Source organism: Pristiophorus japonicus, chromosome 10, assembly GCF_044704955.1.
Source record: "Pristiophorus japonicus isolate sPriJap1 chromosome 10, sPriJap1.hap1, whole genome shotgun sequence".
Taxonomy (NCBI): domain Eukaryota; kingdom Metazoa; phylum Chordata; class Chondrichthyes; family Pristiophoridae; genus Pristiophorus; species Pristiophorus japonicus.
In genome coordinates, this window is record NC_091986.1 from 33,289,639 (window position 1) to 33,303,108 (window position 13,470).

Consider the following 13,470-nt stretch of genomic DNA (forward strand, 5'->3'; position numbering starts at 1 on the left):
TCCACTCTCCCGTCCTGTGACAGTTGGAACTGGTGCTCTCCACTCTCTCGTCCTGTGACAGTTGGAGCTGGTGCTCTCCACTCTCCCGTCCTGTGACAGTTTGAACTGGTGCTCTCCACTCTCTCGTCCTGTGACAGTTGGAGCTGGTGCTCTCCACTCTCCCGTCCTGTGACAGTTGGAACTGGTGCTCTCCACTCTCCCGTCCTGTGACAGTTTCAACTGGTGCTCTCCACTCTCTCGTCCTGTGACAGTTGGAGCTGGTGCTCTCCATTCTCTCGTCCTGCGACATTTGGAACTGGTGATCTCCACTCTCTCTTCCTGTGACAGTTGGAACTGGTGATCTCCACTCTCTCGTCCTGTGACAGTTGGAACTGGTGATCTCCACTCTCTCGTCCTGTGACAGTTGGAACTGGTGCTCTCCACTCTCTCTCCTGTGACAGTTGGAACTGGTGCTCTCCACTCTCTCTCCTGCGACAGTTGGAGCTGGTGCTCTCCACTCTCTCTCCTGTGACAGTTGGAACTGGTGCTCTCCACTCTCTCGTCCTGCGACAGTTGGAACTGGTGATCTCCACTCTCTCGTCCTGTGACAGTTGGAACTGGTGATCTCCACTCTTTCGTCCTGTGAAATTTGGAACTGGTGCTCTCCACTCTCTCTCCTGTGACAGTTGGAACTGGTGCTCTCCACTCTCTCACCTGCGACAGTTGGAGCTGGTGCTCTCCACTCTCTCTCCTGTGACAGATGGAACTGGTGCTCTCCACTCTCCCGTCCTGTGACAGTGGGAACTGGTGCTCTCCACTCTCCCGTCCTGTGATTGTTGGAGCTGGTGCTCTCCACTCTCCCGTCCTGTGACAGTTGGAGCTGGTGCTCTCCACTCTCTGTCCTGTGACAGTGGGAACTGGTGCTCTCCACTCTCTCTCCTGTGACAGTTGGAGCTGGTGCTCTCCACTCTCTCTCCTGTGACAGTTGGAGCTGGTGCTCTCCACTCTCTGTCCTGTGACAGTGGGAACTGGTGATCTCCACTCTCTGTCCTGTGACAGTTGGAGCTGGTGCTCTCCACTCACTCTCCTGTGACAGTTGGAGCTGGTGCTCTCCACTCTCCCGTCCGGTGACAGTTGGAGCTGGTGCTCTCCACTCTCCCGTCCTGTGACAGTTGGAACTGGTGCTCTCCACTCTCCCGTCCTGTGACAGTTGGAACTGGTGCTCTCCACTCTCTCTCCTGTGACAGTTGGAGCTGGTGCTCTCCACTCTCCCGTCCTGTGACAGTTGGAACTGGTGCTCTCCACTCTCCCGTCCTGCGACAGTTGGAACTGGTGCTCTCCACTGCCTGTCCTGTGACAGTTGGAACTGGTGCTCTCCACTCTCTCTCCTAAGACAGTTGGAACTGGTGCTCTCCACTCTCCCGTCCTGCGACAGTTGGAGCTGGTGCTCTCCACTCTCTGTCCTGCGACAGTTGGAACTGGTGCTCTCCACTGCCTTCCTGTGACAGTGGGAACTGGTGCTCTCCACTCTCTCTCCTGCGACAGTTGGAGCTGGTGCTCTCCACTCTCCCGTCCTGTGACAGTTGGAGCTGGTGCTCTCCACTCTCCCGTCCTGCGACAGTTGGAACTGGTGCTCTCCACTCTGTCCTGTGACAGTTGGAACTGGTGCTCTCCACTCTCTCGTCCTGTGACAGTTGGAGCTGGTGCTCTCCACTCTCTCTCCTAAGACAGTTGGAACTGGTGCTCTCCACTCTCCCGTCCTGTGACAGTTGGAGCTGGTGCTCTCCACTCTCTCTCCTAAGACAGTTGGAACTGGTGCTCTCCACTCTCCCGTCCTGTGACAGTTGGAGCTGGTGCTCTCCACTCTCCCGTCCTGTGACAGTGGGAACTGGTGCTCTCCACTCTCCCGTCCTGTGACAGTTGGAGCTGGTGCTCTCCACTCTCTGTCCTGTGACAGTTGGAGCTGGTGCTCTCCATTCTCCCGTCCTGCGACAGTTGGAACTGGTGCTCTCCACTCTGTCCTGTGACAGTTGGAACTGGTGCTCTCCACTCTCTCTCCTAAGACAGTTGGAACTGGTGCTCGCCACTCTCCCATCCTGTGACAGTTGGAACTGGTGCTCTCCACTCTCTGTCCTGTGACAGTGGGAACTGGTGCTCTCCACTCTCTCGTCCTGTGACAGTTGGAGCTGGTGCTCTCCACTCTCTCTCCTAAGACAGTTGGAACTGGTGCTCTCCACTCTCCCGTCCTGTGACAGTTGGAGCTGGTGCTCTCCACTCTCTCTCCTAAGACAGTTGGAACTGGTGCTCTCCACTCTCCCGTCCTGTGACAGTGGGCACTGGTGCTCTCCACTCTCGCGTCCTGTGACAGTTGGAGCTGGTGCTCTCCACTCTCCCGTCCTGTGACAGTTGGAACTGGTGCTCTCCACTCTCTCGTCCTGTGACAGTTGGAGCTGGTGCTCTCCACTCTCCCGTCCTGTGACAGTTGGAACTGGTGCTCTCCACTCTCCCGTCCTGTGACAGTTGGAGCTGGTGCTCTCCACTCTCCCGTCCTGTGACAGTTGGAGCTGGTGCTCTCCACTCTCCCGTCCTGTGACAGTTTGAACTGGTGCTCTCCACTCTCTGTCCTGTGACAGTTGGAGCTGGTGCTCTCCACTCTCCCGTCCTGTGACAGTTGGAACTGGTGCTCTCCACTCTCTCTCCTAAGACAGTTGGAACTGGTGCTCTCCACTCTCCCGTCCTGTGACTTTTGGAACTGGTGCTCTCCACTCTCCCGTCCTGTGACAGTTGGAGCTGGTGCTCTCCACTCTCTCTCCTAAGACAGTTGGAACTGGTGCTCTCCACTCTCCCGTCCTGTGACAGTTGGAACTGGTGCTCTCCATTCTCCCGTCCTGTGACAGTTGGAACTGGTGCTCTCCACTGCCTGTCCTGTGACAGTTGGAGCTGGTGCTCTCCACTCTCCCGTCCTGTGACAGTTGGAGCTGGTGCTCTCCACTCTCCCGTCCTGTGACAGTTGGAACTGGTGCTCTCCACTCTCCCGTCCTGGGACAGTTGGAACTGGTGCTCTCCACTCTCCCGTCCTGCGACAGTTGGAACTGGTGCTCTCCACTCTCTCGTCCTGTGACAGTTGGAACTGGTGATCTCCACTCTCTCGTCCTGTGACAGTTGGAACTGGTGCTCTCCACTCTCTCTCCTGCGACAGTTGGAGCTGGTGCTCTCCACTCTCTCTCCTGTGACAGTTGGAACTGGTGCTCTCCACTCTCTCGTCCTGTGACAGTTGGAACTGGTGATCTCCACTCTCTCGTCCTGTGAAATTTGGAACTGGTGCTCTCCACTCTCTCTCCTGTGACAGTTGGAACTGGTGCTCTCCACTCTCTCTCCTGCGACAGTTGGAGCTGGTGCTCTCCACTCTCTCTCCTGTGACAGATGGAACTGGTGCTCTCCACTCTCCCGTCCTGTGACAGTGGGAACTGGTGCTCTCCACTCTCCCGTCCTGTGATAGTTGGAGCTGGTGCTCTCCACTCTCCCGTCCTGTGACAGTTGGAGCTGGTGCTCTCCACTCTCTGTCCTGTGACAGTGGGAACTGGTGCTCTCCACTCTCTCTCCTGTGACAGTTGGAGCTGGTGCTCTCCACTCTCTCTCCTGTGACAGTTGGAGCTGGTGCTCTCCACTCTCTGTCCTGTGACAGTGGGAACTGGTGATCTCCACTCTGTCCTGTGACAGTTGGAGCTGGTGCTCTCCACTCTCTCTCCTGTGACAGTTGGAGCTGGTGCTCTCCACTCTCCCGTCCGGTGACAGTTGGAGCTGGTGCTCTCCACTCTCCCGTCCTGTGACAGTTGGAACTGGTGCTCTCCACTCTCCCGTCCTGTGACAGTTGGAACTGGTGCTCTCCACTCTCTCTCCTGTGACAGTTGGAGCTGGTGCTCTCCACTCTCCCGTCCTGTGACAGTTGGAACTGGTGCTCTCCACTCTCCCGTCCTGCGACAGTTGGAACTGGTGCTCTCCACTGCCTGTCCTGTGACAGTTGGAACTGGTGCTCTCCACTCTCTCTCCTAAGACAGTTGGAACTGGTGCTCTCCACTCTCCCGTCCTGCGACAGTTGGAGCTGGTGCTCTCCACTCTCTGTCCTGCGACAGTTGGAACTGGTGCTCTCCACTGCCTTCCTGTGACAGTGGGAACTGGTGCTCTCCACTCTCTCTCCTGCGACAGTTGGAGCTGGTGCTCTCCACTCTCCCGTCCTGTGACAGTTGGAGCTGGTGCTCTCCATTCTCCCGTCCTGCGACAGTTGGAACTGGTGCTCTCCACTCTGTCCTGTGACAGTTGGAACTGGTGCTCTCCACTCTCTCTCCTAAGACAGTTGGAACTGGTGCTCGCCACTCTCCCATCCTGTGACAGTTGGAACTGGTGCTCTCCACTCTCTGTCCTGTGACAGTGGGAACTGGTGCTCTCCACTCTCTCGTCCTGTGACAGTTGGAGCTGGTGCTCTCCACTCTCTCTCCTAAGACAGTTGGAACTGGTGCTCTCCACTCTCCCGTCCTGTGACAGTTGGAGCTGGTGCTCTCCACTCTCTCTCCTAAGACAGTTGGAACTGGTGCTCTCCACTCTCCCGTCCTGTGACAGTTGGAGCTGGTGCTCTCCACTCTCCCGTCCTGTGACAGTGGGAACTGGTGCTCTCCACTCTCCCGTCCTGTGACAGTTGGAGCTGGTGCTCTCCACTCTCTGTCCTGTGACAGTTGGAGCTGGTGCTCTCCATTCTCCCGTCCTGCGACAGTTGGAACTGGTGCTCTCCACTCTGTCCTGTGACAGTTGGAACTGGTGCTCTCCACTCTCTCTCCTAAGACAGTTGGAACTGGTGCTCGCCACTCTCCCATCCTGTGACAGTTGGAACTGGTGCTCTCCACTCTCTGTCCTGTGACAGTGGGAACTGGTGCTCTCCACTCTCTCGTCCTGTGACAGTTGGAGCTGGTGCTCTCCACTCTCTCTCCTAAGACAGTTGGAACTGGTGCTCTCCACTCTCCCGTCCTGTGACAGTTGGAGCTGGTGCTCTCCACTCTCCCGTCCTGTGACAGTGGGAACTGGTGCTCTCCACTCTCCCGTCCTGTGACAGTTGGAGCTGGTGCTCTCCACTCTCCCGTCCTGTGACAGTTGGAACTGGTGCTCTCCACTCTCTCGTCCTGTGACAGTTGGAGCTGGTGCTCTCCACTCTCCCGTCCTGTGACAGTTGGAACTGGTGCTCTCCACTCTCCCGTCCTGTGACAGTTGGAGCTGGTGCTCTCCACTCTCCCGTCCTGTGACAGTTGGAGCTGGTGCTCTCCACTCTCCCGTCCTGTGACAGTTTGAACTGGTGCTCTCCACTCTCTGTCCTGTGACAGTTGGAGCTGGTGCTCTCCACTCTCCCGTCCTGTGACAGTTGGAACTGGTGCTCTCCACTCTCTCTCCTAAGACAGTTGGAACTGGTGCTCTCCACTCTCCCGTCCTGTGACTTTTGGAACTGGTGCTCTCCACTCTCCCGTCCTGTGACAGTTGGAGCTGGTGCTCTCCACTCTCTCTCCTAAGACAGTTGGAAATGGTGCTCTCCACTCTCCCGTCCTGTGACAGTTGGAACTGGTGCTCTCCACTGCCTGTCCTGTGACAGTTGGAGCTGGTGCTCTCCACTCTCCCGTCCTGTGACAGTTGGAGCTGGTGCTCTCCACTCTCTGTCCTGTGACAGTTGGAACTGGTGCTCTCCACTCTCCCGTCCTGGGACAGTTGGAACTGGTGCTCTCCACTCTCCCGTCCTGCGACAGTTGGAACTGGTGCTCTCCACTCTCCCGTCCTGTGACAGTTGGAACTGGTGCTCTCCATTCTCCCGTTGGTGTAGGAGGGAGGGCTTTAGTTTCCTGAACAATTGGGACCACTTCTGGGGAAGGTGGGACCTGTACAAGTCGAACAGATTACACCTCAACAGAGACGGGACCAATGTTCTCGCGGGTGGTTTTGATAATACGGTTGGGAGGGCTTTAAACTAGCTTGGCAGAGGGATGGGAACCCAGGAGAGGGCTCTGAGCTAGTTAGAGTGGGTCAGAGCTCAGATGAACAGAACCCCAAGAAAGAATGCAAAAGGCAGGAGGCAACAGAGCAGAGTAGCACTGGGGTAAGTGTAAACCACAAGGTAGTAGGAAGGGACAATATGTATAAATATAAAGGGGCTGTAGGAGGAGCTTTACGGTGGAGCGGACAATAATCAAGGGAATAATGGAGGCATGTGAAAAAGGAATGGCAGCAAACAGGGGGGATTTTAACCTACATATCGATTTCTCAAATCAAATCGCACGGGGTAGCCTTGAAGAGGAATTCATAAATGCATACGGGATTGTTTCTTAAAACAGTATGTAACAGAACCTACAAGGGAGCAAGCTATCTTAGATCTGGTCCTGTGTAATGAGACAGGAATAATAAACAATCTCCTAGTAAAAGATCCTCTCGGAATGAGTGGTCACAGTATGGTTAAATTTGTAATACAGATTGAGGGTGAGGAAGTAGTGTCTCAAACGAGTGTACAATGCTTAAACAAAGGGTACTACAGTGGGATGAGGGCAGAGTTGGCTAAAGTAGACTGGGAATACAGACTGAATGGTGGCACAATTGAAGAACAGTGGAGGACTTTTAAGGAGCTCTTTCATGGTGCTCAACAAAAATATATTCCAGTGAAAAAGAAGGGCGGTAAGAGAAGGGATGACCAGCTGTGGATAACCAAGGAAATAAAGGAGAGTATCAAATTAAAAACCAATGCGTATAAGGTGGCCAAGGTTAGTGGGAAACTAGAAGATTGGGAAAATTTTAAACGACAGCAAAGAATGACTGAGAAAGTAATAAAGAAGGGGAAGATAAATTACGAATGTAAACTTGCGCAAAATACAAAAACAGATAGTAAAGGCTTTTACCGATATATAAAATGGAAAAGAGTGACTAAAGTAAATGTTGGTCCCTTAGAAGACGAGAAAGGGGATTTAACAATGGGAAATGTGGAAATGGCTGAGACCTTAAACAATTATTTTGCTTTGGTCTTCACAGTGGAAGACACAAAAACCATGCCAAAAATTACTGGTCACAGGAATGTGGGAAGGGAGGACCTTGAGACAATCACGATCACTAGGGGGCTAGTGCTGGACTGGCTAATGGGACTCAAGGTAGACAAGTCCCCTGGTCCTAATGAAATGAATCCCAGGGTATTAAATGAGATGGCGGAAGTTATAGATGATGCATTCGTTATAATCTACCAACATTCTCTGGACTCTGGGGAGATGCCATCGGATTGGAAAGCAGCTAATGTAACGCCTCTGTTTAAAAAAGGGGGCAGACAAAAGGCAGGTAACCATAGGCCGGTTAGTTTAACATCTGTAGTGGGGAAAATGCTTGAAGCTATCATTAAAGAAGAAATAGCGGGACATCTAGATAGGAATAGTGCAATCAAGCAGACGCAACATGGATTCATGAAGGGGAAATCATGTGTAACTAATTTACTGGAATTCTTTGAGGATATAACGAGCATGGTTGTTAGAGGTGTACCGATGGATGTGGTGTATTTAGATTTCCAAAAGGCATTCGATAAGGTGCCACACAAAAGGTTACTGCAGAAGATAAAGGTACGCGGAGTCAGAGGAAATGTATTAGCATGGATCGAGAATTGGCTGGCGAACAGAAAGCAGAGAGTCGGGATAAATGGGCCCTTTTCCGGTTGGAAATCGGTGGTTAGTGGTGTGCCACAGGGATCGGTGCAGGGACCACAACTGTTTACAATATACATAGATGACCTGGAAGAGGGGACAGAGTGTAGTGTAAAAAATTTGCAGATGACACAAAGATTAGTGGGAAAGCAGGTTGTGTAGAGGACACAGAGAGGCTGCAAAGAGATTTAGATAGGTTAAGCGAATGAGCTAAGGTTTGACAGATGGGATACAATTTCGGCAAATGTGAGGTCATCCACCTTGGGAAAAAAGAAACAGTAAAAGGGAATATTATTTGAATGGGGAGAAATTACAACATGTTGTGGTGCAGAGGGACCTGGGGGTCCTTGTGTATGAATCCCAAAAAGTTAGTTTGCAGGTGCAGCAGGTAATCAGCAAAGCAAATGGAATGTTGGCCTTCATTGCGAGAGGGATGGAGTACAAAAGCAGGGAGGTCCTGATGCAACTGTATTGGTGAGGACGAACCTGGAGTACTGCTTGCAGTTTTGGTCACCTTCCTTCAGGAAGGATATACTAGCTTTGGAAGGGGTACAGAGATGATTCACTAGGCTGATTCCGGAGATGAGGGGGTTACCTTATGATGATAGATTGAGTAGACTGGGTCTTTACTCATTGGAGTTCAGAAGGATGAGGGGTGATCTTGTAGAAACATTTAAAATAATGAAGGGGATAGACAGGATAGAGGCAGAGAGGTTGTTTTCACTGGTCGGGGAGACTAGAACTAGGTGGCACAGCCTCAAAATACGGGGGAGCCAATTTAAAACCAACTTGAGAAGGAATTTCTTCTCCCAGAGGGTTGTGAATCAGTGGAATTCTCTGCCCAAGGAAGCAGTTGAGGCTAGCTCATTGAATGTATTCAAATCACAGATAGCTAGATTTTTAACCAATAAGGGAATTAAGGGTTATGGGGAGCGGGCGGATAAGTGGAGGTGAGTCCACGGCCAGATCAGCCGTGATCTTGTTTGGTGGCGGAGCAGGCTCGAGGGGCTAGATGGCCTACTCCTGTTCCTAATTCTTATGTTCTTATGTTCTTATTAATGTTGGGGAAGTCCAGAACCAGGGGTCACAGTCTAAGGATAAGGGGTAAGCCATTTAGGACCGAGATGAGGAGAAACCTCTTCACCCAGAGAGTGGTGAACCTGTGGAATTCTCTACCACAGAATGTTGTTGAGGCCAATTCACTGAATATATTCAAAAAGGAGTTAGATGTAGTCCTTACTACTAGGGGGATCAAGGGGTATGGTGAGAAAGCATGAATGGGGTACTGAAGTTGCATGTTCAGCCATGAACTCATTGAATGGCAGTGCAGGCTCGATGGGCTGAATGGCCTACTCCTGCACCTATTTTCTATGTTTCTATGTTTCTATGAAACATACATAATTCTTACAGGGCTTGACAGGATAGATGTGGGGAGGATGATTCCTCTGGTAAGGGTGTTTCGAACTAGGGTTCACAGTCTCAGAATAAGGGATCGGTCATTTAGGACTGAGTTGAGGAGAAAGTTCTTCACTCTGAGGGTGGTGACTCTTTGGAATTCTCTACCCCAGAGGGCTGTGGAGACTCAGTCATTGAGTATTGGGGAAGAGTGACCATAATATGGTGGAAGTCGACATTAGGATGGAGAATGAAACAGTTAATTCAGAGACCATGGTCCAGAACTTAAAGAAGGTTAACTTTGTAGTTATGAGGCATGAATTGGCTAGGATAGATTGGCGAATGATACTTAAGGGGTTGACAGTGGATGAGCAATGGCAGACATTTAGAGACCGCATGGATGAACTACAAGAATTGTACATCCCTGTCTGGTGTAAAAATAAAAAAGGGAAGGTGGCTCAACCATGGCTATCAAGGGAAATCAGGGATAGTATTAAAGCCAAGGAGTGGCATACAAATTGGCCAGAAATAGCAGTGAACCCGGGGACTGGGAGAAATTTAGAACTCAGCAGAGGAGGATAAAAGGTTTGATTCGGGCAGGGAAAATAGAGTACGAGAGCAGGCTTGCAGGGAACATTAAGACGGACTGCAAAAGCTTCTATAGATATGTAAAGAGAAAAAGGTTAGTAATGATAAACGTAGGTCCCCTGCAGTCAGAATCAGGGGAAGTCATAACGTTCCTATGGAGTGGAGGGTAGCCAATATAACCCCACTTTTTAAAAAAGGAGGGAGAGAGAAAACAAGGAATTATACACCGGTCAGCCTGACATCGGTAGTGGGTAAAATGATGGAATCAATTATTAAGGATGTCATAGCAGCGCATTTGGAAAGAGGTGACATGATAGGTCCAAGTCAACATGGATTTGTGAAAGGGAAATCATGCTTGACAAATCTTCTGGAATTTTTTGAGGATGTTTCCAGTAAAGTGGACAAGGGAGAACCAGTTGATGTGGTGTATTTGGACTTTCAGAAGGCTTTCGACAAGGTCCCACACAAAAGATTAATGTGCAAAGTTAAAGCACATGGGATTGGGGGTAGTGTGCTGACATGGATTGAAAACTGGTTGGCAGACAGGAAGCAAAGAGTAGGAGTAAATGGGTACTTTTCAGAATGGATGACAGTGACTAGTGGGGTACCGCAAGGTTCTGTGCTGGGGCCCCAGCTGTTTACACTGTACATTAATGATTTAGACGAGGGCATTAAATGTAGTATCTCCTAATTTGCAGATGTCACTAAGTTGGGTGGCAGTGTGAGCTGCGAGGAGGATGCTATGAGGCTGCAGAGTGACTTGGATAGGTTAGGTGAGTGGCCAAATGCATGGCAGATGAAGTAAAATGTGGATAAATGTGAGGTTATCCACTTTAGGGTTAAAAAGAGAGAGACAGGCTACTATCTGAATGGTGACAGATTAGGAAAAGGGGAGGTGCAACGTTACCTGGATGTCATGGTACATCAGTCATTGAAGGTTGGCATGCAGGTAGAGCAGGCGGCTAAGAAATAAAATGGCATGTTGGCCTTCATAGCAAGGGGATTTCAGTACAGGGGCAGGGAGGTGTTACTACAGTTGTACAGAGCCTTGGTGAGGCCACACCTGGAGTATTGTGTACAGTTTTAGTCTCCGAACTTGAGGAAGGACATTCTTGCTATTGAGGGAGTGCAGCGAAGGTTCACCAGACTGATTCCCGGGATGGTGGGACTGACATATCAAGAAAGATTGGATCAGCTGGGCTTGTATTCACTGGAGTTCAGAAGAATGAGAGGGGATCTCATAGAAACGTTTAAAATTCTGATGGGTTTAGACAGATTAGATGCAGGAAGAATGTTCCCAATGTTGGGGAAGTCCAGAACCAGGGGTTGCAGTCTGAGGATAAGGGGTAAGCCATTTAGGACCGAGATGAGGAGAAACTTCTTCACCCAGAGAGTGATGAACCTGTGGAATTCTCTACCACAGAAAGTTGTTGAGGCCAATTCACTAAATATATTCAAAAAGGAGTTAGATGTAGTCCTTACTACTAGGGGGATCAAGGGGTATGGCGAGAAAGCAGGAATGGGGTACTGAAGTTGCATTTTCAGCCATGAACTCGTTGAATGGCGGTGCGGGCTCGAAGGGCTGAATGGCCTACTCCTGCACCTATTTTCTATGTTTCTATGTTTCGATTTTCTATATACAAGACAGAGATCCATAGACTTTTGAATATTAAAGGATCATGGGATGTGGGGATAGTACATGAAAGTGGAGTTGAGGTAGAAGATCAGCTATGATCTTATGGAATGGCGGAGCAGGTTCGAGGGGCCGAATGGCCTACTCCTGTTCCGAATTCTTACGTTTTTATGTTCTTATGTCACCATTGCAACTATTCCGAATGGTGTTCAGTTTTAATTTCTGTCACTTAATATTTGCTTTATGCGGCAGTGAGCAACATTAATTGTGTTTATTACCCACCTGCTATACAGTTAGGATCAGAATCATCTGGCAAACCCTAATGCCAGCTACTGTTTGACTATCTTATCACCTGAACGCGCACAGACTGCAAGAAAAAAACCTGAGCACTTCCACTAAGTGCAAAAAATTATAGATTATGGCATGACACTAACTATTAGCTGGCTGCAACGTTTCTGTGATACTTGAGGATGCATGTTGGTTACCGACTGAATATATTATTTGAAGACAAATAAGCAGCAAAGGCATGAGTACAATATGACTTTATTGGGTAAATATTGTATCCATCGGCCATCTGAAACAGGTTCTATTTACGCAAATAATTGCCTGTAACTTATGGTCAGCGGCGAAGCAAAGACGTTTGCCGTTGGCCCCAAAGAAAGAACATAAGAACATAAGAATTAGGAACAGGAGTAGGCCATCTAGCCCCCCGAGCCTGCTCCGCCATTCAACAAGATCATGACTGATCTGGCCGTGGACTCAGTTCCACTTACCCACCCGTTCCCCATAACCCTTAATTCCCTTATTGATTAAAAATCTATTTACCTGTGATTTGAATACATTCAATGAGCTAGCCTCAACTGCTTCCTTGGACAGAGAATTCCACAGATTCACAACCCTCTGGGAGAAGAAATTCCTTCTCAAGTCGGTTTTAAATTGGCTCCCCCGTATTTTGAGGCTGTGCCCCTAGTTCTAGTCTCCCCAACCAGTGGAAACAACTTCTCTGCCTCTATCTTGTCGATCCCTTTCATTATTTTAAATGTTTCGATAAGATCACCCCTCATCCTTCTGAATTCCAACGAGTAAAGACCCAGCCTACTCAATCTATCATCATAAGGTAACCCCCTCATCTCCGGTATCAGCTGAGTGAATCGTCTCTGTACCCCCTCCAAAGCCAGTATATCCTTCCTTAAGTAAGGTGACCAAAACTGCACGCAGTACTCCAGGTGCGGCCTCACCAATACCCTGTACAGTTGCAGCAGGACCTCCCTACTTTTGTACTCCATCCCTCACGCAATGAAGGCCAACATTCCATTCGCCTTCCTGATTACCTGCTGCACCTGCAAACTAACTTTTTGGGATTCGTGCACAAGGACCCTCAGGTCCCTCTGCACCGCAGCATGTTGTAATTTCTCCCCATTCAAATAATATTCCCTTTTGCTGTTTTTTTTCCCCATGGTAGATGACCTCACATTTTCCGACATTGTATTCCATCTGCCAAATCTTAGCCCATTCGCTTAACCTATCTAAATCTCTTTGCAGCCTCTCTGTATCCTCTACACAACCCGCTTTCCCACTAATCTTTGTGTCATCTGCAAATTTTGTTACACTACGCTCTGTCCCCTCTTCCAGGTCATCTATGTATATTGTAAACAGTTGTGGTCCCTGCACCGATCCCTGTGGCACACCACTAACCACCGATTTCCAACCCGAAAAGGGCCCATTTATCCCGACTCTCTGCTTTCTGTTCGCCAGCCAATTCTTGATCCATGCTAATACATTTCCTCTGACTCCGCGTACCTTTATCTTCTGCAGTAACCTTTTGTGTGGCACCTTATCGAATGCCTTTTGGAAATCTAAATACACCACATCCATCAGTACACCTCTATCCACCTTGCTCGTTATATCCTCAAAGAATTCCAGTAAATTAGTTAAACATGATTTCCCTTTCATGACTCCATGTAGCGTCTGCTTGATTGCACTATTCCTATCTAGATGTCCCGCTATTTCTTCCTTAATGATAGCTTCAAGCATTTTCCCCACTACAGATGTTAAACTAACTGGCCTATAGTTACCTGCCTTTTGCCCGCCCCCTTTTTTAAACAAAGGCATTACATTAGCTGCTTTCCAATCCGATGGCACCTCCCCAGAGTCCAGAGAATTTTGCTAGAT